The sequence below is a fragment of the Tiliqua scincoides genome, chromosome 5, assembly GCF_035046505.1.
Source record: "Tiliqua scincoides isolate rTilSci1 chromosome 5, rTilSci1.hap2, whole genome shotgun sequence".
Taxonomy (NCBI): Eukaryota; Metazoa; Chordata; class Lepidosauria; order Squamata; family Scincidae; genus Tiliqua; species Tiliqua scincoides.
The window spans coordinates 10,854,659-10,878,130 of NC_089825.1; the positions used below are offsets into that span (position 1 = coordinate 10,854,659).

At 44.9% G+C, this 23,472-nt stretch overlaps 1 protein-coding gene across 8 annotated transcripts in view; it reads left to right on the forward strand.

Moving 5' to 3' along the window:
* Positions 1-23,472, forward strand: part of ZMYND11 (zinc finger MYND-type containing 11) — a 112,215-nt gene that overhangs the window by 11,668 nt on the left and 77,075 nt on the right. The gene's annotated exons all lie outside the window — the stretch shown is intronic.

Below are 23,472 nucleotides of genomic sequence, written 5' to 3' on the forward strand. Positions count from 1 at the left end.
AGCACAATCCTGAGTGTATGATTGGTCGGTGCAGGTCAATTGCAATTGCTAGTCCTGGAGTGCCACGAACTTGCTGTAAAGCAAGTTTGTGACTCTTCTTGAGCAGACCCCTGTAGGTCAAATCTGGACTCGGAGGTGTATGTTTGTGCCGGCCAAGGCAGGCTGGTGTGGGGGTGGGAGAGGGGAGAGGGTAGAATGGAGTGGAGAGAGGGCATTTTGTGGAGGGTGGACAAGGAGGGGACTGGGAGGGGGTGGGATCGGCTTTGGCAGCGTAGGCCAAATCCTATCTTCCCCCTCAGCCTGCCTGTTCCAATGCAAGTTAGTATTAGACAGTGAACTTTTTATATTTCCCCTAAGCCTCCTCCTCACATTCTCTTATCCACTGATGTTGTCATGATCCACCCCATAAAACAGTCACATAGTCTTACCTTTACCTTTGACTCCTCTCTCCCCTGTTTTCATAGGCTGTTGTCAAATTGCACAGGCTTTTCCCTCCACATTATTTCAAGAATCTGGCCCTTTCTGAACCCTGATTCACAGGATGATAGTGTCTCATTTTGACTGCAGCAACCTCCACCTTGCTGGTCTTCAGTTGGCTCATCAGGCAAGCCCAACCCTGAGCTGCCCAGTGTGTAGGGCTGCCATGGTGCCAAAATGGCTGCCACAGTACCTAGTGTGCAACCAGGCAGCTGCTGGTGACTCTTCGGGGGAGGTAACTTTTGTCCCCTTCCCCTCGGTAAGGGAAGCAGCCCCGCAATGGGGCTACTCAGTTGTACGGCAGCTCTGGAGCTGCCCAGAATCGGAGAGTCCTGTGTCGGACAGTGCAGTCCTACACGGGGCTCAGCTCTGCTCTGCTGGTCCTAACCTCTCCCTCCTACCCCAAAACACCTCCCCCCCCACATCCACTGACCTCTCTCCCACCAGGCAGTCCAGTGTTGGGCCTTTGCAAATGTGACTTACCTAAAGATCATTCATCTTGCACATTTCATGTCTCTCCTTTAATCCCTCCACTGACATCCTGTCCGCTCCCAGGTCTAGCACAAACTTCCTGTCTCTGCATTCAAAACCCTTTAGGACAGGGGTGCTCAATAGGTAGATCGCGAGGCAAAATGAGTAGATCGCGGAGTGCCGACCCCCCCCTTCAGGTGCCTCTGGGAGGAAACGCCGGGAGTAAGGCCCATTGTACTCAATGGGGCTTACTCCCAGGTAAGTTTGGCTAGGATTGCAGCCTCACAGCCTAATCCTAGGCATGTCTACTCAGGAGTAAGTCCTGTTATACTCAGTGGGGCTCAAGGTACACCAACATACATTGTACACATAAATGTTATATGTTATGATGGCGTGAACATTGTAAAAAAAAAACTCTGGTAGATCTCCGGGCCTTGCTGGGTTTCAAAGTAGCTCTCGAGCTAAAAAAGTGTGAGCACCCCTGCTTTAGGAACTTGCCCTCCCTACCACTCTGCTCTCCTGTCCTACTATACTCCTGCCCCCATGACCTTCACTCTTCCTGTTCTCCCGCCTTCAGCCATTAGAAGGTCCCTTGACTGACTCCACCTTTTTCTCATTGCTGCCTCTTTTATCTAGAGTTGCTTTTCTGACCACCTGCAGGATGCTTCCTCATTAACAACCTTCAGATCCTGAAAATCCACCTTTTCTGGGAAGTCTTTGGTATTATGCTTTTGTCCTTATTTGTAACTAAGCTTAAGTACACAAAACTAGAACAATTGTGTATACTTCACCGATCTATTCCTGCCTCCATCCCCTTTCCTCCCTCTTTTGTCTCCCTTGTGTTAATTTCAAGATTGTAAACCTCATGAGCTGAGACATGTACTTTACACAGAGTAAAAAAAACAACAACCAGGTACATTGATGGGACAATGTAAATAATACATTAATTTTATCCCGGTATTATGTTCTACCGGTTTTAATCAATGCATTTCTATAAGGTTTTGAATGAATAGAAATTAGTAAGATTCAAGGAATGAAAACATTTCTGTTTCATAGGATTATGCTGCAAGGTAGCATTAACAAAAAAAATCTTCACTGGCAGAAAAATTGTGTCATGACATTTAACTATCTAAGTGCTAAAATATATATATTAAAACTGTCACTGAATAAATATTCCTCCAAACAAAAATCCTTAATATGCACCCATCTCACGCATCTCATATTCTTTCTCCACTTATCCATGCAAGTATTACTTCCCAACTCAGCCTTGCTTTTGTCTACTTATGATGTGCATAATTTCATGTGAAATTAAGAAGAACAAATTCCTCTGAGATGGTAAAAGTCAATTTCTTTTCTTTTAAGGCACAGTCTTTCCAGCCTGCAGAAATATTGCTATTAATTTTTTTCCTTCAACTGTACTATATAAATTATTCGGCAAATAGTATTTGGAAACCATTTAGCTAAAGGATACCACACATAGGCATGTGACTACAGGGGTCGCAGGAAATTTAATGCACGTTTGCTAGAAGGGAGCACTGAGGGGTAGTGATAGTGGTGGAAACTTGTAAAGCTAGTTTAATTTTTATTCCTCGGTTGCCTGGGCACTTTAAAATTGAATGAGGGCATTTATATCCCTTTCTATCCCTGGTTTGTTTGTTTTATGTATTTAAAACAGTTATACCCTGTCTTTAAAAGGGAGTTTCAAGGTGGCTAACAGCATATAGTATTTTAAAACTGAATTCTGATGGCAGATATATTGGGTGAGATCTGTACCATCTTGATGAAAGGATATAAATTGGAACAGGGTGTAGGAATTATGAGTGTTCCCCAGGAACACTCATAAGATACATGTCATATACCAATCCCAGGAACACTCCCCCTAAAAAGAAACTTTGCCTTCCTGTGGGCGCATTCCTAAGTGCAATGCAGTAAAGCATGCTTGCGCCTCCTCTAGAGTCAGCTGGGCCGGCTCAGGGATGCATGCTGGCCGTTGGAGGCTGAATCCAGCCTCCGCACCAACACAAACTCAGGAAGCTTGCATAAGCTGAGTTTGGCCGATCCAAGGGTCTGGGGTGAGTGGGGAGGAGGCGGGATGGAGGTGTTCTGGGGTGGGGAGAAGGCGGTTCCAGCAGTGAATGGGTGGGGAGCAGGAGGCGGGGCTGGGACTTGGCAGATACGCCTGATCCTAGCCCGCTGTGCCTGAGCTTCGTGGAGCGGCTGCAAGCCACTCTGCTCTCCTAGGGCTTATGCCACCTGCAGAGGTGGTGCAAGTCCGAGGAGACCCATTGGGGCTGCGGTGGCCTACCTGGGCGGGTAAGGGGTAGAGTTGCCCCTGACCTCTGGCTGAGTCACTTTGGGCCCCTATCTTGCACTGGATACAGCACGGGTCTCCTGGCCTGCCTGTTCCAGTGCAAGATAGGATTGCGCTGTGTGACGTTTTATGAGAACCTTAGTTTGTTCTGTGTTTATAAAGATTGACTCTTGAAAAATAGTTGCTGGACCACTTTTTGCCAACTTCCATTCAACATAAAGGAAGGGTACATGAGGGGACAGGGCGATGTGTCTGTTCTCATTAAAACAGGTTATGTTTCTCTTGCTCGAGGTTGGCTAGCCAAACAGTGAATATTCCCAGTGATGGGAATAGCCCTGCTTACATCCACAGCTTATCTTGTAGTGATCTTGCCCAGAGCACCTGCTCCTCCCTCGCCTTCTTATGGCAAGGGAGAAGGTAGAATGACAGATTCTGCTTCTTCTCACTCACAGCATGAATGCCCCTGAATACAGAGGTGAAAAAACTACATGCACCACATCATTCATGGGTCTGTGGGCTTGACTTGCTGCCTATGGCTAGAAACATTTCCCTAGATATCTGGAATCCCCTCCCCCTTTTAATTGCTTTGAAATGTGGATATTTATTAAAATAGTACATGTAATTAGGTGTAGGCAATATGAAGGCATTTCAGAAGAGAAGAGATCAGAAATATTTTCTTTCCATTTTCCTTTGTTTTTTTATTGATTGTATTTGGTCAGGATAAATCTTAAAATATTATTAGCCAAAAGCTTGGTTGGGTTGCTGTGTCCAAAAAAGTTAATGTGTTTTTAATGTTTTTATCTGCTATTTGTCTTAATTTATGTTTTTAAATGTGTTTTTTACATGTTGTTAGCCACCCTGGGTCCCTTTAGGGAGAAGGGCGGGATATAAATAAAGTTTATTATTATTATTATTGAGAATGATCTCAGTGTCTTCATCAAAGCAAAGGGAAAACATTGTTGTTCCACTTTCCCCTTCTGGGAATTAATAGAGCTGCAATGAAGACTTTGAATAGTTTTTGGCTATTTTGTCTTCTCATTGTTGACAGAAATATATGAATTTCTGTAGGACATAGCTGGTTTTGTTTAGTCATGGTGGTTGCCTGCTTCATAAAATTGAAACAGAAATTGAGAATGAATGAGCAGATGATCATTTTGCCACGTATGTGCACCCGATGTATGGTAAAACTCTCCTTCCATTTGTCAGGATGTTACAAGTAGCCAAGCTACATTAGGATGAGATAAAGGTCATCTCCGGTGTAGTTTGGTTGCATGTGTGGTCTCAGCATGGAAATAATGTAGTAAAAATTTGCAGTGTGTTACACAGATAGACATTAAAAAGCCTTGGGGACATTTTCAGAAGTATACACTGTGAGGTTTTCTGTTGGCAAAAGGCCATTAATTCCACACATACATCATGGGTGTCTTTTTTTCTCATTAAATTTATATCCTTTCATTTAATTGGCATGCTTGGGGTATCTAACAAATCACCCCTGCACAAAATGATTACAACAATTTAGTACAAAATTACAGAAAACATAGGAATTTTCTTATGGAAAACTGCTCTTGATAGAGAGCTAGTTCTGTCGCCTTTCCCTCAGCTGCTGGCAGTTGTAAGTTTTTCAGTGGCAGGGACAGGGATAGTAAGTGAAGGGCAGGACTTGTGTTTGTCCACATAATTGGGCAAACATGACTCTGTAAGTGAAGCAAGTGCAACAAGTATTAGATTTTGGGACCAGTGAGAGGAACTCCTCTTCGAGTTGGTTTAGCAAAAGTCTATGAAAGTCCATATTCAGAAACAGTGCTTAACTAGGATTTGTTTTCCTTAACCATGGCTAAGGTTTACAATGCTTAAGTGCTGGGTTGAGGATGAAACCATGGTTGAAAATGTTTTTGCAGAGCAGTGTTAAGCATTTGTTCCCAAAACTTTTCCTTTTGGAAATTGGGAACAAAGTATTGGCAGGGGGGAGGGGGCAGCGATGGCCCTGTGGCAGTTGCACTATTGCCATGACCAAGGGGCTCATAGCCCCCTCTATAGATTTCCCTGCTGCTCAGAAAGACTCCTTGATCCAGGTGACCCAGTTTTGGTTTGCAATCCTGATTCCTTGCTGGGATTCCTGGCATCCTTGCTGGGCCACTCACCTTAAGGGGAAATGACCTACTTCCCGAGGTGGGTTGTGACCCACCAGTTTGGGAACCACTTATCTAGACTGTGCAGACCATCTCTAAGGTAGCTTTGCTGCCTATCTCCTTCCATAGTGACAAACAGACCTTTCAGTTGTATCTGTAGTCATACCCTCCAGGGGTAAGGCAGGGCTTCATTTGGAAGGCTAAACTATGGTTTTGCCATTTGGTTGGAATCTTCTTCAGTAGTAACGAGAATGAACTTCAGAAGCAAAGTACCCAAATGTTTGTAAAAAAACAAGTGCTTTAGTCCTGAGCATCTTAGAGCTACTGTAACACATAACCGACTGTTACAGCCCAATCCTATTCAGGGCAAGCCTGGAGTGTTTAGTACTACTGACTGAGGACCAGGCAGCCTGCAACAGGTAAGTAAAGAACAATTTTTCTTACCTATCTGTAGACTGCCTGGTTCTCAATGTCTCAATTCTTTTATTGGTGTAAGAACCTCTGGGTCCCAGCCAGGAAATGAGAATAAGATCTGATGTTATGGCTGCTGTGGAGTTCCACCCTCTTCCTGCCCTCAGTATGGCCTCACCTGATCTGCCCCCCCAACTTACTGGTGAAAATTTACTGGAGTATCTGTGAGCCTCTGTTGCCCACACATGGCCTTCCAGCCTTTGCACTGGCGTTAGCTCTGCTGATCACCTGCTGTGCCAAGCAGCCCACGGGATATTATGCCACAAAATCTGTGCATAGGATTGGGCCAGCTCTGTCCCCTTTCTAAAAATGCATAAGGCTTTCCTTCCCTTCTTTCTGTCAGCCACTTTGACCTGACCTTTACTCTTGCCTTTGAGCTGAGAGATGCTTAATTGAGATAACTGACAGCTATGAACATTGGTATATTGTTCTTCATTGAGCACTAAATAGGCCCAGGTAGTATCTGTGGTGGTCTCTGTTGAGAGGAGTTGAATTTTGAGTTAGTGAAATTGAAGCGCTTCAGACAAGGATCTTAAATGTTCCTGTCACTGTGGTTTACTCTGGAAATGAGACAATATGATTGGGGGAGCCACCTTGTGATTTCACAAAGTCTTCCTCTAAAGCAGTGTTTCTCAGACTGTGTGTCAGGACCCACTAGGTGGGTCATGAGCCAGTTTCAGGTGGGTCCTCATTCATTTCAATATTTTATTTTTAATATATTAGACTTGGTGCTGTCATGGTATGTGACTGCATTTGGGGAAGTGTTAGACCTGTACTTTTAACAAGCTACTATGTATAGTCTTTTAACAATGACAGTCAATGGGACTTACTCCTGCGTACGTGTGGGTAGGGTTGCAGCCTAGGATTGTTAAAAATTTTCCTGCTTGATGTTACTTCCAGTCATGACATCACTTCCAGTGGGTCCTGTCAGATTCTCATTCTAAAAAGTAGGTCCCAGTGCTAAATGTGTGAGAACTGCTACTCTGAAGGACTTGCTAACACTGGTATGGAGGAAGACCTACCCTTGCCTATAAGGTGAGAAATTTCTCCAAATAAATCAAAGATAGATAATCTCCTTGTCTTATCTCTGGGTCACTCGGGTCAGGGCTGTTCAGGGGTGTCATGGCAGCCAGGAAGAGCTTTAATAGTGTCTACAGAGGGTCTGTGAAGAGTCTGTGTGATTGCAGGCAGCTTAAAAACACCAGCTTCTTTACATTTGTCAGAGCTCCATTTTAGAGTCTTCTGAGCAGGCTCCTTAACGCAAGATCCAGGAGTGCCTCTTTAAACAGTATAAAAAGTTGTCTGGCAGAAATGCAAGCAGGGTGTTGAGGTGAGCTGTTTATGTTGCTTTATATTGGTGCTGCTTTTGGAAGGTTTTTAAAAGTGCAAATGCTTTTCTGCATTTCATGATTTTTGACTGAAAGCCTGTTCTCACCTTACCTGTGAGATTACTTTATAGGTGAGTATCTGAGGTATGTCATGACTTTATTTGCTGAAGCAGAGGTGAACACACTCACTGAATTTGTTTTAAGAAAGCAAGTCACAATTTGACCACTTGGAAAAATATATAAGAAAATGTTGCGACTGGAAGGAGATTGCAGTTTGTGACAATCATAGGTGTATATTTCTTCCATTGATGTAGCATTAGCATACCTCTACAAAAGTATTATAACTATTAGAGATAGTTATAATCTCTAAAGATAACTATTTATGCATCACTTTACTCATTTGCATTGCTATTCCCCCAGCTGCATTAACACGTGCTACTTATCCTTTGAGACTGGGAGAGCAAGGCTGTCTGGGTGCCTTTGGTTGAACTGCTGTGATACTAGAGATAGTGGACACAGGCGAGCAGGAGGGTCTGTGGAATGAACCACAGGAAAAATAAAGATGTGGAAAAGCAAGAGGAAGGTGTTTGAGAACACGCAGCAGGCTTAGAAAATAAGGGTTGCAATTCACTTTGATAAGAGGGAGCAATTTTCTAGGGGTGAGCGGAAGAGCAGGAGATTAGAGGAAGTAATGTGAAGAAACATCTGAGGAAAAACTGGGGGAAAGAGAATGGACAGAAAAGTGTGCATTGACCAGGCTTACTGCTTTGAGATAAAAAACCAAATATTGGGCTGCAGGCCACCAGTAAGCATTTGAATTCCAAACCAAATAGATGAGATTCTTCTATGGCAAAGCTGTGAAGTCATTTGGGAGCTTTGAACAGCATTGATTAAAACAGTGTTTCTCCACCAGTGGTACAGACTTCACCAGTGGTACTTGTGATGGTGTCTGGTGGTACTTGTGGGACCCCCAGACATCTGCTGCCCAGCAGCAAGACAAGTGACATGACATGGCAAACATCAGTAAGAGGCTTAGCTTGGTGGACAGAACCCCACAGCATGCTTTTCATGGGCAGCCCTTCTGTCCATCCTGAGCCTCTTACTGGTGTTTCTCACGTTGCATCTGGCTTCTTAACCCGGAAGTAACTGGTGATGACATCATCACTAGTTATTTCCAGTGGTACTTCCAGTAGGTGGAACATGTGAAGCAATAGAGTGGAGGATAAATGCTGAGAAACACTGGATTAAAACATGAATTCAGTAGTGTAGCTAGAGCATTGCCTCCATTTTGCTCTAACAGCCTGGAATGGCTCCGAAGGGGAGGGGCTGCTTGCCCAATGCGATGAGACCCTGTGTAAAACTTAGTGCTTTGTACCCCCTCTAGCTACACTACTGCATAAGGTCCTTTTTGGAATCAGAGCTAAGGTCCCTAAGCTAGTTTTGCCCAATGTAGCATATATGCAACAGGGCTACATCAGTGGGCTGGGCAAAAATGTGTTAAGACTATAAGAGGAGCCTTGCTGTATCAGGCCAAAGGCCCATCTTGTCCAGCTTCCAGTATCTAACAGTGGCCCACCAGATGTGTCAGGGAGCACACAAGACAACAAGAGACCTGCATCTTGTTGCCATTCCCTTGCACCTAGCATTCTAAGGTAACCTACTTCTAAAATCAGAATTTTGCACATAGTCATCATGGCTTGTAAGCCATGGTGGACTTTTCCTCCAGAAATCTGTCCAATTCCCTTTTAAAGGCCAGATGCTATCACCACATCCTGTGGCAAGGAGTTCCACGGACTAATTACATGCTGGGTAAACAAATGTTTTCTTTTGTCTGTTCTAACTTTCCCAATACTCAGTTCTAGTGAATGTACCCTGGTTCTGGTGTTGTGTGAGGGAAAAGAACAGCCCTCTATGTATTTAGCTGGCACAGATCCTAGTAGGCCGATTGCAGTGGCTGGAGCAGTGGAGTGGCTGGAGTAAGGCGAAAAAATCCCCTTACTCCAAGTTGCACCACAGTCACCTTCAGCCTTATGTTGCATACAATGCAGACCAGCAAGTTAGGATTTGGCTATAAAACAGTGATCGCCCTCATGTGCTTGTTCTCTGAGAGGAGTCAGATTTTTCCTCTTAGAAGAATCAACAAGTCTGTGCATAGCTAGATTTGACTTGAGAATTGAGGAAGCTTGGGCCAGTTTGTGGTTCCTGGGGTGGCATATTCTGGACTCTTTGAGCTAACATTGAAAACCATTTCCTTCTATGATCTGCCTGGAAAAAGGTGTCTACTACAATGATCATCCTAAATTTCTACACAATCTTTTGAATGCCCTTGCTCCCAACCTTTTCAAGTATTTTTGTGGATTAAAAACCATCACCTTTAATGTGAATGGTTATTCTTCAGGAAGCCAGAGGAGAAAAAGTTCAAGAATAGTATTTAAGCATTGCTAAGGAGATATTCTTCTGAGTTCCGAACAAACTGGAGAAATTTCGTCTAGGACAGTGTTTCTCAAACTGTGTTGGGACTCACTAGGTGGGTCGCCAGCCAATTTCAGGTGAGTCCCATTCATTTCAATATTTTATTTTTTTAATATATTAGATTTGATGCCACCGTTACATACCTCTACTTTTAACAGGCTACTGTGTATATTCTTTTAACAATTATAGTAAATGGGACTTACTCCTGGGTAAGTGTGGGTAGGATTGCAGCTTGGGATTGTTAAAAATTTTCCTGCTTGATGATGTCACTTCTGGTCATGAGAGGTTGCTCCATCCCCCCTCAGCTATGCCACCAGTTATGACTCCTTATATTGAAAAGGAAATAGTATTGGTGATTTTGTTGATATGCAGTTATCCTGGATCGTAGGCTCAGTTTTTGCAGCATAACCTTTTGTATATAGTTGGCAACCTTCAGTCTTGAAAGACTATGGTATCACGCTCTGAAAGGTGGTTCTGGAACAGTGTCTAGTGTGGCTGAAAAGGCCGATTCGGGAGTGACAATCCCTTCCACACTGGGAGCAAGTGTAGTGTGTCCCTGGTCTGTCTCCCTGGCTATGGGCCTTCCTTCTTTGCCTCTTAGCCTCAGACTGTTGGCCAAGTGTCTCTTCAAACTGGGAAAGGCCATGTTGCACAGCCTGCCTCCAAGCGGGCCGCTCAGAGGCCAGGGTTTCCCACTTGTTGAGGTCCACTCCTAAGGCCTTCAGATCCCTCTTGCAGATGTCCTTGTATCGCAGCTGTGGTCTACCTGTAGGGCGCTTTCCTTGCACGAGTTCTCCATAGAGGAGATCTTTTGTATCCTTTTGTATAACAGTGTTGGTTTTGGCAGTTCATGAGGATGGAGGCACAAACATGCCTTTGTATGCAGAGGGGTGGCTGTTGGACTGCATTAAGTTCAGTGGGCAATGGTGAGATTTTTTTCTGTCATGATAACGCTGCTTCTTAGGAAGAACTTCTTATTTGTCAACATTTAGGAAGGAAAAGGGAAATCCTTTGTGCCTTGTGTCTGTTTTTCACTGGTAAATCAGGTATTTAGGGAAGGTGTTATTGATAACAAGACTTGGTGGGCTTGTTAGACTTGGGTAACTTTTGCCATTTCTGTCAAGCCGACTCTCATAAATGCAGCCCCCCTGATTTAAGGGATACTCTAGCACAGCAATTTTTCAGCCCTTTCCATCACCTGACACACCGAGAAGGCATTAAAATTGTCAAGGCACACCATCACTTTTTGAGAGTTGACAAGGGACACCACACTGCCAGCCGGGGGCTCACATCCCCCAATGGCCCTACTTCTATATGATCCTCCCCTAAACTGTTGTGGCACACCTGCAGACCATTTGTGGCACACCAGTGTGTTGCAGCACAGTGATTGAACATAGCTGTTTTAGCAGCAGCCCAGATTTGACTGACAAAATAATGAGTGAATGGTTTTTTGTTTGTTTTTAATTTAGGGATGCTTTGGTTAACTGTTCTTCTCCATTTTTATTAGTAGAAAAACCTAATAATTGAAATACCACATTGTGTTTATGGTTAGTTGGAAATATGTTTTGATGCATGAGATGTGACCAAACTGTTGAAGTTTTTAAGCTTGGAGGAAAAAAAAGCAAATGTTAGCAGACTAGGGTATGTTGCTTAGTATGCAAAATTAGTATGTTGCTAAGGTTTAAATCTCTCTCTCTCAATCCTATGCAACCTATTCTGTATTAATGGAAATTTGTTAAAAAAAAATGAGAGTGTTTCCACCCCCACTGCATGGTGTTAAAATAGAATTGCTGATTTACTGCTTTGTACAAGCAACTCCCAAATTAGGGGAGGGAGATCTTTTTTAAATGATGGGTTTGTCTCCCACCTTTCTCATGTACTTGAATGATGGCTCCAGTTCATGTATTTGTGCTAGCATTCATAGTATGAAATATAAATCATGAGAATGGTATCTTTTGCAGTTCTAGTAGGTGATGAATTGGTAGGAGATTTCTAAGTTCTGCTTTGAATGTTCACTCATATTCTGATTTAATTATGTAAAGCACTGCAACTAATCACTGCACTTTCAAAGATCTCACTAGAAGAGAAATGTCAGCCATGGTGATCTGGCTATATTCTAGGCAGGGTGATTACATTCTGCCATTCTGAATTCCTCCTGTAGTTTTAACTGGATGTTGTGACTGTTATTTACATAGAAATAATATGAACGTTGATCAATTGCAGTGCAGTATGGCTTGCTGCACAAAATAGCAAAATTCCAACCTCGAAATAATTTAAACTTTTGAGTATGAATAAGACAAGTATGCTACATGCAATATCTAATAGGTGTCAAGGAACAGGTGTGTTTTCAGAGCATTATAATGGGAAGACAGAAGATACATGGCATACATTGAAATCTTTACTTATATAAAATTAGGCTGAATACATTAGGGAAGAAACAGAGAACACAGTTGTAACCATTAAAGATGGTTGAGCTGAAAAATACAAAGAATTTTGGGGTTTTAAGCTAGACGGAGAATATTAGAAGAATATTCTTTACAAATTTGACTTGTGTTCTTGTTTGAACAATGGGGGCCTGATTCACAAAGCCTACAGCGGGGCTTTCAGACTGGGTATTGCGGCACCCCCAGCCTGAGGGCCCTGGCCTCTGCCCCCTTAAGGGGTGGGGGCAGCCAGGAGGCAGGGAGGAGGCAGTGGCACGATTCCCAGAATTGTGCCGCTCAGGGGGGCTGCAGGGGCTTGGGTACACTTACCCAAGCCTCTTACAGCCTCCCAGGGGTGCGGAGAGCCTGGCTGACCTTCTGCAGGGCTCCCCGAAGCTTTGAAAGCAAAAGTGGAGCAATCAATCTCCGCTAAAGCGTGGGGCTCCATTTGCCCCATACAGTTCCGTTTTGCCCCCCACCGGGAATGGCTCCAAAGGGAGGGGCTGCTTGCCTGCTGCACTGTGGCTCCCCATCAGGCTGGGTGCTCTACTCCCCCTCCAACTACACCACCAGTCCTATGTGCAAGGGAGCCATCATGGAAGCTATGGGAACCAGGTCAAAGACTCATGTGGCTCCATACATTCTAGCCCATATATTACAGCATGAAATTTCGTAGGCTGCAGCCTACTTACTCGGGTGCATGTGATGCACCTGATTTTATATGCACAGCTGCGGCTTATATCTGTCACTTTTCAGTTCCACAAACAGCATAAAACCAAATGGCACGGCTCCAGTTTTGTAAACTTTGCAAACAAGAGTCCTTCCAGGTGTCATCCACCAAAATGATTATAAGAATGGAGGTGGGGGGAGTGCATGAGAGGTGTATGCCAGCTCTTGTGCATATTGGCTGAGGAGTGGCTAAAAATGACATCGTAATATAATCATAATTATATATTTTTCTTCCCCTGCAAGACTTATTTAGATTGAAATTTTTATATTCTGAAATCTACTCATTTTTCTCTGCTCATTAAGACTTTTTCTCACATATTTAATTATATTTGTCTTATGACAAATAAGACTTCTTACTAAAGTAAGAAGACTCATTACTAAGGTAAATAATAAACATTAAAAGGTAAGCACTTTTCTCCTCTATCTTGTGCTCCCATGAGCTTGCTTTCGGTCACCCTATTGTTCCATATAGCCCTAGCCATGAGACTCTCTTTGGCTCTCCATGGCCTTGAGCAGAGGTTGTCAGGACTTGTTGCCTGAAATGCTGGGGACTGAACCTTGAGCCATTGGCGCTCCACTATAGAACCATTACTCTCTCAAGTCTTACACTTAAGTACATGGCCTTTATCAAGTTTCCTATCAAATACAAGGGGTGCTAAATGAAAGCAAAAGGTTTTTAAAAAATCTTTAAATATACATCAGGAGAGCTTCAAGAGGATTGAAAATTCAAAGCCTATTTGTAAGGCAACTCGGTAGTATTTTGTTCTTCTCTTCCTTAAAAACATCATTTCTTTGAAATTAAGCTGTGCAGTTGTCTGTATATATTGGCTTTTTGCCCAGGTTACACATTTCTTTAATGATAGTCTTTGAATCCAGAGCAGTAGAGTATGAGCATACTTACATCCCTTGCACGTGCATCGGCAAGATGAAGGGTCTAATTAAATGGGTGTTGCGTGCATGTGAATGGGATTTAAGCAGTCCCAGATCTGTACATGGCAATCATCTGCTGGCAAAAGACCACCCCTTTCTCTTTACATACAAAGACAGATTGCATGATCTACTTTGGAACTTGCTTTATCAAGATCCTTATTTCAGTAGTAATAGGAACAACACGCTGTGTATGTTCCTACAACCTTAAATCTATGACCCCCCAATGGTAGATAAGCGGGTTTTTGATCCAAGAAACTAAAGGTTGGATTTGTGTGTGTTTTGGACTAGCAGATATTTGAAAGATTGAAGCAAGTGAATTTTATCACATGCTGTAAAATACCAATATTTGCTTTTCTCACTTCATGTATTCAAGATGCAATCCTATATAGAACACACTCTTTCTCTCGATACCGAGCTAAACAATCTCCGACACTCTTTCTCTCGATACCGAGCTAAACAAGCGCATTGGTAAAGCAGCTACCATGTTTTCCAGACTCGCAAAGAGAGTCTGGTCCAACAAGAAGCTGACGGAACATACCAAGATCCAGGTCTACAGAGCTTGCATCCTGAGTATACTTCTGTACTGCAGCGAGTCATGGACTCTTCACTCACAACAGGAGAGGAAACGGAACGCTTTCCACATGCGTTGCCTCCGACGCATCCTCAGCATCACCTGGCAGGACAAAGTTCCAAACAACACAGTCCTGGAACGAGCTGGAATCCCTAGCATGTATGCACTGCTGAAACAGACGCCTGCGTTGGCTCGGTCATGTTATGAGAATGGATGATGGCCGGATGGATCTCCTCTATGGTGAACTTGTGCAAGGAAAGCGCCCTACAGGTAGACCACAGCTGTGATACAAGGACATCTGCAAGAGGGATCTGAAGGCCTTAGGAGCGGACCTCAACAGGTGGGGAAACCCTGGCCTCTGAGCGGCCCGCTTGGAGGCAGGCTGTGCAGCATGGCCTTTCCCAGTTTGAAGAGACACTTGGCCAACAGTCTGAGGCAAAGAGGCAAAGAAGGAAGGCCCATAGCCAGGGAGACAGACCAGGGACAGACTGCACTTGCTCCCGGTGTGGAAGGGATTGTCACTCCCGCATTGGCCTTTTCAGCCACACTAGACGCTGTTCCAAAACCACCATTCAGAGTGCGATACCATAGTCTTTCGAGACTGAAGGTTGCCAACAGTATGTCCTATTGGGTTTTGTGTAATTTCTTCTGAGTAACATGCCTAAGGCAGGGCTACACTCCTGGATGCAATCTTTATCAAGAGGAAACTTTTAAAAATGGTGTGAGTGTTCATCACACTGGATTAATCTAACACCTTTTGAAAAATTCTCTGCTCATGTCAGGTTGTTTCAGATGTTACTTTTCACTTGTTCATCTTAAACTCAGATGATGGACTTTATTTTGAGAATTCAGACTTTGCATCAGACTTACATTTATATCAACTACAGCAAACATTCCTCCTGCCTCCTTAAAACCTGTAGTGCATAAAAATCAGTGATCAGGATTCCATGAAATTCATTACAGTCCTTCCTGTTACAGTATATTTGTTGTTAATTCTCCATTTTCTGGGAGTCTTTTAAATCTTAAAGTTATTTGTTTCATTACTGTTTGCTTACATACCAGTATGGGAATAGTTTACTCTGTTTACAAGACTTCCTGTTGAAGAGTCCACACGTATTCTTAAAAATTACATTTCTCCCCATCTAGGGAATATGTCATCAAATACAAAATGTGTAAAATGTAAACTAATAATAAAATCAAGTAGCTTGTTAGAGGGAACCTGTACATAATTCCTTTTAAAAAATTATTTCAGTGCCAAACTGCTAAATCCAGCCAAGAAAGATGTATGTGAATGAAAGAATTTCAGTCCTGTATGTGCAACAGCCCCCCTCTAAAAAATGCCTATAATAAACAGAAGGAGAGGTTGAAAGTAATTTTGATATAACCCTGATAGAGTATTATATAGTAGTGTGAGGGCCTGCTCACCAGAGGAATGGAGTTGTCTTGAGCCAAGGAAAGACTGAGCAAAGGCTAAATAAATTCCAGGACCACAGCATTCCTTTGTGCAAGAATTGATCTTGGTCAGCGGTTTTCAACCACTGTGACGGGGCACACTGGTGTGCATCGAGACTGCCTCAGGTGTGCCAAGACTGTCTCAGGTGTGCCGCGGGATCAGAGGAGGCAGGCAGCAGCTGCATGCCTGTGTATGGAGAAGCGGCTGCTTTGAGCCTCCCTCTGCAGGCAGCACAAGCAAGAGAGCAGCCAGGGAAGGGGCTGGTCGCAGCAGCTGAAGAGTCGCTAGGAGCTTACTCCTGCTACTGAGCATGACTCAGGCTGCAACTTGATCCTCACTTTCCTGGGAGTAAGCCCTGTTGGCTGCTGTGGGACTTACTTCTGAGTAGACGTGCATAGGGTTGGGCATGAAGGAGGTTGTTGCCTGCCTGCTGATTGGGCAACAAGAGAAGCCTGGAGGAGCCAGGAGGTGGGAGCTTCTGAGTGAGTGAGAAGAGGGAGCCAGAAGCAGGCAAGCAGGTACATAGTGAGTGAGTCTGCTGAGGCACCCTACCTAAGGTTTCAGGGTCCCTGAAAGTCTCTTTTCCTTGCCAGTTTGCCTGCAACTCCCCAAAGCGACCTTCCCTGCACTTTGGGGCTTTTAGAGGAAGGGTGCTGGGCCACAATCCCTATCTACACTTTCCTGGGAGTAAGCCCCATTGACTATAATAGAGCTTACTTCTGAGCAGGCATGCATAAGATTGGGCTTTTGGTTGCACTCTTTTTTTCTCAAATACACAAGCAGGCAATTGGCACTTCTCTTGCCTCTTCTCCCCCACCCCCTTCCCCAGGAACATTCCCCCCCAAATCTCACAATCATAGTTAGCAACTCTTACTGTCCCTCCCCTCACTTGTCAGCACCTTCCAAAGATACAGAATCACTGCCTCACATTCTGTCTCTTTCCCCCACCCCCAGTTTAATCCTGTACTTGTTTCAATCATGTCTCCTCACTGCCCCTCACCCACATTCTCCACTATGTGATCAACCTGCCCTGTCTTTGCCAACACTTTCTGGCGCTTTTGATAAGAATTTGAACATAGAATTTTTCCTTCTTTTCAGAAACCACATATACTTCCCTCTCCATGCTTCTTGTCAATTTTTTTTGTCATGTAATGATTTAATTGTATTAATTTTATTTATTCAAGATTAACTGTAATGTAGTAATTTAATGTAAGTAAAAAACTGGTGGTTTGCCTTGACAATTTTAGTGCCTTGTCAGTGTGCCGTGAGCTGAAAAAGGTTGAAAATGGCTGATCTAGGGAAATAAGTTGTCTGTAGATTTCACTCCAGATACTTTGTGTAGCAGCAGGCCGTGTGTGTAAGGATGGTCTCTGTGGAACAAATGGTTAGTACCCACCATAATCTTTTGACATATATGGAGAGGAAGGCAGATGCTTAGAATCGGATTCTCCATTATTTAAGAAGGTGATCAGAGCAGTGGCATAGCTAGTGGGGGTAGGGGGTCCACTCAGGGTGCCAACCTAGGGAGGGTGACAGCACTAGTGACCAAAATCATGGATGTTAATAATACCATCATGTTATAATACCATCATGTTATATACCATTTGATGTAATTTACAGCAGAGTGCAGTGAAACAAAACAGAGTGAAATATTTCAACTCAGTCAAATGTTATGGCCATAAAACCAGAAAACAAAAATGCAAATGACTTATGTAACAAAGTACAATTTCCTTATCTCAGAACAGACCAATGAGGCTGACTGTCACAAGGGCCAAAGATGTTGTTATGACACAGCATGAAACCAATAGGGTGTTAACAAGGTGGCACCCTGGGGAGGTGACACCAGGGGTGGATCTAGTGTTTGTATTGGGAGGCATGAACACTACCAACTCCAGAATCCAGGCCAACCAAGTGGGTAGACCTGGGCTCCTTATCAAACTTTTGCCTCTGTGGCCAAGGTTTGTTGGGCAGTTAGACCTGGGCTCCCATCTGGTCTTGGAGCCCAAATCTACCTGTTGGGTAGACCTGCGTTCTCATTTCAACTGCCCTCTGGAGCTGCCTCTTCTAGGCAGGTAGACCTGAGTTCTTCTGGATTTGGAGCCGAGAAGAGCTCGGGGAGAGTTTGAGTTGCAGTAAGTGGGGGCGGGGGAAGGCAAAGCAGCCTGCTGGGTTGCGCTACTTTAGAGGGGCACAGGTGCTTGCTGCCACTTACCAGAGCCAGTGGGGATGTTGGGAGCCGATGCACCACCCTCTGCAGGGCATGCCAGGCTGCAGAGACCCTCAGAATTGCTATTATGACTACCGGTTTTGTGTTTGTGAATTCAGAAGTGGTTGCAATCACGATTTTTGAGGGTCTTAGCATGTTGGAGTGCTGCAGAGGCTGGCACAGGGGCTCCCTGGGAGACTGCTGCAGGCTCTGGTACATATCCCTCCAAAGTGGTGTGATCCAGCAGGTCACATTGCTGCCTTCCCCCTTGCCCCTTAAGGGAGCAGAGACCAGGAACTCTGGCTGGGGTGTTGTAATGCCAGTTTGAGAACTACTGGGCTATGTGTGTCAAGGGTTAAACAAGCTGCTCCTGGGGTAGGGGGGAAGAAACTACTGCCCAATCACTATTATAGCTACACCATTTGGCATTTATAAACTGGACTGCAGCTTCTAGGGCAGCAGTTCCCAAAGTCTTTGCAGTGGCGGGGGGGGGGATGGCAGCCAGGGAAAGAGGGGTTTTTATACTCACCAAAGCAAGCGTCCGCCTCAGGGGAATGCGGGCAGCCCCACAGAAGCCTTTTCCGCAGTACTCTCCAAACCTCTGATCAAGTAAAAACATTGATCGGAAACTACTTCTGGTTTTTGGTTGTGAAATCGGAAGCGGTTTCTGATCACTATTTTTGCTTCATCTGAGGCTTGGGGAGCCCTGTAGAGGTTTCCATGGGGCCGCCTTCACCCTCCTCTGGTCCAGCTCGTGCTTTGATGAATATAAAAGCCCCCTTTTTTCCCCCCAGCAACAGTGCCATCCTGGGGGTTGCATTGCTTCCAACCCCCCCCCCCACTCCTTAAGAGGCCAGAGCTGAGTGCTTCCCTGACTGGTGGGTTGCGACCCATGAGTTTGGGAACCACTGCTCTAGGGCATCTAAAACGTTTGAGAACCACTGAACTAGAGACTTCTGCTTAGAAATACAGTATCTTGGTCCACGTGTAATGTAGTCACTTCTCTTTACTTTTGTCAAAGGTAGAAAGAGTCCTTTTATGGCAGTTGGTCATTCTCTGTCTTGCTGCATCTGTCTCAAGCTGGGAATGGCTGCACATTTCAATGTTTGTGATTATTCTTTCTAAGGAGGTTGCTCTTCAGCAACCAAGTATTTCAGTTTTAAACCTTTTCTCTCCTTTGCATTAGACAGTCTTCTAAGACAACTCAATAGACTGATGCAAAGGCACAAGAGGCTGCCTATGTACTGCAGTGTGCGGTAGAGTAGAACTGTCCAGTATTTTGTTCATAGCTCGTAGCACACTCGCCAAAAACATTTTGTCCTCTGTTTTGATACTCATAGCCTGAAGTCATTAGTTGTCTTTACTTCAGATGTCTTCTTTGAAAGCAGTGGGACTTGCCTCCATGTGAAGATATTTAGGATCCGGATGGAATCGGTTCATATATCAAAATGTCTTAGTCCTTCTGTTTAAGGATTTCTTAATTCCTTAGTTAGTGGGTCTTTTTCATCTTCATTTTGATCTGGATCAGTGAACAGTACCAAATCTATATGTCTGCACATTCTCTTCTTGCAGACAGAGTGGCATGCATGTGGTCGTTCATCCTCCCCTTCCTGAGCATCACTTTCTCAAAGTCCCACATCAGCGATTTTCAACCAGTGTGATGTGGCACATTGGTGTGCCGCAAATTGTCCACAGATGTGCCACGGGAGTTCGGGGAGGGTCATTTATTAACAGGGCTATTGGGGAATGCAGGTCCCCCCCACTAGCAGCACAGTGTGCCTTGTCAAAAAAACTGGTGGTTTGCCTTGACAATTTTAGTGCCTTGTCAGTGTGCCATGAAATGAAAGGTTGAAAATTGCTGTCCTACATCCACTAATACTAGCAGATCCAAAGGTATGCTCTTCCTCTCCTTTGTACACAAAAGCAAGTAAATGTGAGCATTCATGCATGCTTGCATGCACATGCAAACACACAAACATGCACTTTTTCTTTAATGGGTGACTTGTAGGACAAAGCAGGGAAGCCTATGTTCTCCTGAAGGAAGGCAAAAGGGCATACACACCCTTCTCTGAAGAAGCAGCCACTTCCTCCTCAGAACAAGAACCTTGGGAAGAAGCTGCAACTTCTCTGGCACACTGAAGGTCCTAAGGTGTGAAAATGTTGAACTTTTAAAGGCTTCCTGTTGTAGTGTTGGACAGTTGCTGTAGAAGCCATGATTGTTGCCAGAAGCAGGTTCTGGGGTTGGCAACAGAATGAAATGTTGCCCTATAGCAAATTGAAGATGCTAATCATACTTTGGCAGCAAAATACAGTTTTACAAGAATCATCATTTAAAATCTCTCTTAGGAGGTGTTTAAATCTTGTTTGAAACATCAACCTTTTTACTGATCCATTGTTGGCCCCTTTCTTTGGATTGTTTTCTTTTTGAGTAAACTGAAGCAGGTTTTATTTCTCAGTCTGTCACCATCTGTTGCCCTGCCGTAAAGCGTTGTGTTAGCTTCTGACTAGTTTTTGATAGTAACAAAACCATGGTTTTAAGCATAAGATGTGAAAATGTAATTTTTTTCCTCAACGGCTTGCTATCAGTGGTATTGATAAAGTACAGGTGAAGTTGCTGGAAAGCAAAAGACCCAGTGGGCAGGAGGGGCAGCTGTGTCAGTGCAAAAGTACGGTATTTGCTGGCGTATAAGATGACTTTTTTGCCCTGAAAAACATGCCTCCAAGTGGGGGAGGGGGTCGTCGTATACGCCGGGTGCACTTCAGTTGGGATAGACAGTAGCCTCCCGATGCCCGCCCACCTCATTCTACATACCGTCCAGTATCGCGCGGTATCCAGCGCGGCCGCGGCGAGCATCAGCAGCGAGACAGGGGTGCCAGCCTTTTCGGCGTGACCGGCCCGTTGTGCTTGGCGGGAAGCAGCGGCGCTCCGGCCCGCCCCTTGTCTACGCAGAGTTGCCCCGCCCGCGCTTGGCTCCGCCCTCGCCGGCGGACGGACTTCCAGAGATGTCCCCACCGCTTCTGGCCGCGGACCGCCCCGCCTGGCTTGCTGTGCAGTGAGGGGGACTCGGGGGCGAGCCTAGCCACGCTTGCCTGCGAGTAAGCCCCGTTGGCTATAGCCGGACTTACTTCTGAGTAGACAGGCACAGAATTGGGCTCTCAGGCTGCCATCCTAGTCACACTTTCCTGAGAGTAAGCCCCATTGACTATAATGGAACTTACTTCTGAGTAGACATGCATAGGATTGGGCTCAAAGGCTGCAGTCCTAGCCACACCTACCCAGGAGTAACCCCCATTGACTATAGTGGGACTTAGTTCTGAGTAGACATGCACAGAATTGGGCTCTTAGGCTGCAAGCCTCTCTATACCTGGAAGTAAGCCCCACTGACTAAGTGGGACTTACTTCAGGGTAGAGATGCCTAGGCTTGGGGTCCCAGGCACGCAGGTGCCCGCTTCTCCTCCCCTAGACTCTTCTTGTCAGACTCCTGTCCTGGAAAGAGCAACTTTGGTTCAGGTTCGAACGAGGCAAGTTTCTGGTCCTCATGGGCACCGAGAAGGGAAGCGACGCTTCGAAGTGAGTACCCCGATGGGCAGGAGGTTCCAGCTGTTTCTGGCCGCTCTAGCCTGCAGATGAAGGATGGGGGGTCTGCTTGCTCTTTTGAGGCGAGTGATGTTGCTGACTGGCGAAAGGAAGTGCTTCTTCGCCGGATACATAATTGGGGTGTGGAATTCACTGCTACTGGATGGGGGGTGACTCTAAAGAGGATCAATTCAAAGGACCACGTTTTGAGTTCAAATTGAAACCTCCAAAACGATCAGAGGGGCTAAAACACAGGGAAGGTAACAGCATTGGGGTCTTTGTAGCTTGGAAGACAACGGAGGGGCCTGATTAAAGCAGTAATCCTATTTTATACATTCACCTGGGAGTAAGGCTACAATCCCATCCCATTTATCTGGGAGTAAGCTCTATTGAGTATAATGGGACTTACTTCTGAGTATACATGCATAGGCTTGGGCTCTAAGGTCCATTAAGGTGGGTTACTTCTAAGTTGACAAGCATTAGGATTGCACTGACTGACATAGAACTCCCTCGCCCTCCCTCTCTCCAAGGGGTCATTCAGTGAAACTGATCTGTGAGAGAACTAGGAGGGACAAAAGCAAGTACTTTTTTACAACGTGCAGAGTCTCTGGAACTCATTGCCACAATATGTGGGATGGCCATGAGTTTGGATGACTTTAAAGGGGATTGGAGAATTCATGGCTGTTTATGGCTACTAGTCACGAGGGCTGTGTGCATATTGCTCGGCAGCAATATGTCTCTGAGTACCAGTTGCAGGGGTGCAATGGCAGGAGAGAGGCATGCCTCTCTCCTGCCTGTGGGCTTCCCAGAAACAGCTGGTGGGCCACTGTGAGAAATAGGATCCTGGACTCGGCTTGATGGGCCTTTGGCCTGATGCAGTACCTAGTTTGTATATTCAAATTTGCAGGGAAGAGGTTCACAGAATCTTAGGAGTTGGAAGAGACAAGGTCATCTAGTCCGGCCCCCTGCCTGCAGCAGGAAATTCTCCTAGAGCAGTGGATCCCAGACTCCTAAGGGGAGTTGGGAACCAGATAAGTGTTTGCATGGCCAGAGACGGGGTGGGGGGGGGCAGTGATTGAAGCAGGGATTGAAGCGCTACCTCTGCCAAGGGGCTTGTTGAAATCAAATCTGATGTTCTTTTACCTTTTATTTGGTGTGTGGAAGGTGTGTGGAAGAGGGGCTAGTCTTATACGGCGAGTATATAACAAACTATATTTTGAGTGGAAATGTTGGGGGGTCGTCTTATACGCCCAGTCGTCTTTTACGCCGGCAAATACGGTATGTTATTAGCCAAGCCAGAATAGCAGCAATAGCCATTTGCTTACATGGCCAGAAAAAAGGATTAGACAAATGTCTAGAGCGCCCTTGATAGAAATGTCTGAGTACCAGACGTGTGGATAATGTAATAGGGTTGTCCCTGCCATCTATGCCCTGCCTGTGAGCTTCCAGAGGCATGTGGGTGGCCCCAATCAAAAAGTAATGTAGTTAGATGATAAAGAACATGAATCTTTTCTGAGCATCAGAAGAGGCTTTCTTACATATTCCTCTGTATATCCCTTACTGCTTCTCTCTCAAATCTTCTGTACATGCCAGAAGATAGGGAAAAGATGGGGTTGGTAGTGACCACTAATGATTTTTTGGTACATCCGGTTAACATTTGTGACCTTGTACATAATCTGTGCTGGCCTTCTGTTCCAAGGAAGCTGTGTTGCTGAATATAATAATAATAATAGTAGTAGTAGTAGTAGTAGTAGTAGTAGACTTTATTTGTATCCCGCCCTTCTCCCTGAAAGGGACCCTGAACTTGTGTCCTCTGATATCCTTGGACTTGATATCCTGCAAGTCCCAGATTTACACTCTGTAAGGTTTACACACTGGGAATCTCTTTTGAGCCATCCACTGACATCCCAGTTCATGTTTTGTG